Consider the following 3,789-nt stretch of genomic DNA (forward strand, 5'->3'; position numbering starts at 1 on the left):
GGTACACACAGTGTGTACCTTCTATAGGAAGACCGAGAAGCACTAAATCTGGAGGAATTTCTTCTACAGAAGCTGGATCTAGGACACTAGAAACAGCAGTTAACAAATACATGGTGGGAAGTGAGAAACCCAGCAATATTTAAGATGCTTTAGGAGAAGCATCCTGAAAGTACTGATGATGGAATGGATGACATATAAGAAAATAACTACAATTATCCTGGGCTAGTTCTTTAAATTCAGTAGATACCAACTATTTGGAAAAGAAGAGCCATCTGGAAATTGATAATATAATGATCACATTACTTAATTAAAATAATGATACTTGTATCTAGGAGGCAAAAGGCTAATACTCAGATCCTTCATTGATTATGCTAATATTTGGTTTGGATTGGCATGGAGGGGATATGATTTATAGTCAGTGCGAATTTGTGGAATAGCTAACCAAACTCTTTATTTGCTTAGAAGAGTATAACAGGTATATAGTAGCACATGCATGCATGATATTTTACCAAATATATATTTATTCATTTGTAATTCTTAGATAAGATTCCTGGGTTATTCACAGATAGAGTATATGTTGTATATGTTCTTTTTCTACAAAACAATTAGTCCTAATATTTAGTCCCTCTTAAGGGCTAGAATCAGTTGTTTTGTACCATTTGGCCTTTACTACAAATCAAATGATACACTGAGGTTTAAAAATCTAAAAAACAAGTCTCATAAAGAAGAGCAAGAAGCTTCTTAACAATAATTTTCCCTCAATCCATAGCAAATCTGATTCCCAGATCCATACAAAAAAATAAAAATAATGAATCTTTGTGGCTCAAGCTTCTTGTAGCTCTTTTCTTGTGGATTACTTTTCCCAGCCGAGCCCTGCTGCATGGTTTCCCCATCAGTAGCACTTCAATGGATGCCCTAGAAGTTTGGCAAATAATCCAGATACCCCTTGTAGTCAAGTGAGATTAAATTATTTCCTGACTATAATCTGGGACTAGGAAATGCATACTTGGTATCTGGCCATGTTATTAAGCTATCCATCTAGGCAGCATAATAATCATAATTTAAATGTTGAACTAATTGCTATAGTCCAGATCTTTCACATGTAAAGTGATTTTAATATTTTCTGTATGCCTGTCCATTTATATTCCATTGTCATTAAGCCAGTTTTTCTCCCCATAGTCCACTCATTCTTGAGAAATCATAAGGTTGGAGTTTGGAAGACTTAGAAGGAATCGCTCTCTCTCTGTTAGGAAAGCAAATGAAAAGAAAAGCTGATCCTATCGGTAGGGATGGGAAGAACAGGGGAGACAATGGCCAAAGATGTATGTCATAACCTCTTCTCTCTAGACTAGGGTCCCAGAAGGGGAGATTATATTAGTTAGGTTAAAGGGTATACTACAGGAAAGAGTAGCTTCTGTCCTGCATCCTTGAGGAAACACCAAGGCTACACCAGTTACTCACATGTGACAATTGTACCTGAGGAACAATAGTAGACCTGTCAGGATTGGCTAATAGAAGGCACTCCGGAGACCATGCTCATACCCTGTGCTGTGGAAGCACCACTCTGCTTCCATCAGCTGCCTGCTAGGCAAGGATGTGCAAGTGAGCTCAGGATCTGACTGGGAAACATGTATCGTCAAGGCTTCCAGTAGTGGGAGCCGGTCTGAAAGATGGAGAGCAAACCACTAGGTCAGGAAAGGAAAAAGCATCTGCAGCAAGCCCCAAGAACTTGATGGGGCCAAATTGTCAGGAAAGACCGTGAGACTCCAAAGAAATAGAGAACAGGCCCAAAGTGCTCTGCATGCAGTTTCCCAGAAGATAGAAGATTCAGAGATAGGGTGGTACCAAACTCGCCTTAGAAGATACCAACACATTAGCAAAGAATAAAACAAATATACTCAACTTTAAAAAAAAGTCATTCAAGAGAACACATATTATTAGTGAAGAAATCCACTGGATAATTTACTGAAGAGGAAAAGGCAGCGGTTTTAAATAGGAAAAGTTGAAGGTGATTGTACTTACTACCATTTTAGTATGCTTGATACGGTGGATTGAAATCATAGTTGGACTGGTAGTTAACACCAGCCTGATTTTTCAGTGATTAAGACAGTGTTTTCTTAGGCCCAAGGGAGGTCTAGCATCCCAGAGTTACTCAGTGTTCATGGTTCCTTATCAGTTTTAGGGAGTTAGAGCCAGATGGAGTAAAAATAACAGTTGTCCTATCTCCTGGGAAAGTGCTGCTGTCAGGGGAAAGCTTCCCTCTATATATCCAAGTGTCCCTTCAACTATGGGGTTATCCATGAATTGACATAGCCCCCTCAATCTTTCCATCCCTATATCCCGTTTTGGAAGGAAGCAGGGAATGGGAAGGAAATACAAAAGAATGATTTTTCCAAAAGGTATTTAGTTACCAAAAAAAAAAAAAAAGTGTTTAAATATTGGGTGGGATTGAATTTATCATATTCTGCTGTTACTGCTTTTTTTCTTTGCTCTCTTGTGAGGTGAGAAGTGAAGGAGCTCAGAGAAAACACAGACCAGTTACAGAACATGATGAAGCTGTCTCCTTTGTATATCTGAGAAGAGTGTAAATAAATGTGTGACCTTGCAACATAAACACCCTAATACTTAATTCTCAAGACAAGCTTGCATTGCCTATTGCCACTTTGCAGAATATGAGCCTGATGTTCAGAGACACTAAGGGAAGTGGCAAAGTTCACCCACCCAGTAAGGGAAAGATTGGCAGTAACACAAGTTTGTCTGCTTTCATAGTCCTGTTTCCAAAATACCAAAACGTTTCTTGAGTAGACTTAATCCAAGGTATAGTCATCATTCCCTCAAATTAGTAAGAATTTCCTAAAGGAAATTATTCTTCAAGAAAGGAAAATGGGTTTCTTATTTCCCATTAGTTTATTTTTAAAATAAGTGGAGTTTATAATCCTCAGTAACTTTTAATATTTCTTCCACACCCAATTCTTTTTTTCCCTCCTCTTTAATTACTTGAATAAAGGATTGAAAGAATATTTATATTCTACTGTAGCTTGTTTGCCTGTCAATTGCAGTACTCCGTTTTCTTTAATACCATGTATAAAAAGGCACAGATGTTAAACTAGTTTACCTTAAATAAATACCAGGCAAATACAGTATTACTTCTTTCCTCCCTTCAAAGGAAATTAAAAGACAACAACAACATAACAACTTGAAGAACACAAGAGCCAACAACAAGTGATGTCATTGAACACATAGTCTGCAATCAAATAGTGTTTTATATTCATTACATGCATGATCTTATAAAATCCTCATGCTAAGAGGTTGGTACTATCGTTGCCATTTAGAGGAGAGAACGGAGACTGAGTAGTTGAGGATTCTGCAGGAGATTACACAGCTCTCAGGTGGGGCAGCTTGAATTCTTAACCTCATTTTGACTGATTCCCCACATACATTCTTTTAACTGCTAAACTCTCTCTTGTCCTTTACTAGCCAAAAACAAAAAGCGGAAAAAAAAAAAAAACACAAAACCCCCCAAACGAATGTCCTGCTCCTGTGCGTAGTGAATTGCCCTATTTCTGCAAAACCAGCACTTCGTGGGTGAGAGTGCACGGCGCTACATTCAGTTCTAATTCTGGTCCTTGTAGGAACACATTTCTCTTCAAGGTATCAAGTCAAGGAAGAAAGTCTTAGTTGAATGTGAATTTCATGGTCACCACCCTTTAATAAATGATCTTATTGTTGATAATTCCTTTGCATTATACTATAATTAATATAAAATTTTACATTTGGAGCTTTCTGTAT

Source organism: Neomonachus schauinslandi, chromosome 13 (genome assembly GCF_002201575.2).
Source record: "Neomonachus schauinslandi chromosome 13, ASM220157v2, whole genome shotgun sequence".
Lineage (NCBI taxonomy): Eukaryota > Metazoa > Chordata > Mammalia > Carnivora > Phocidae > Neomonachus > Neomonachus schauinslandi.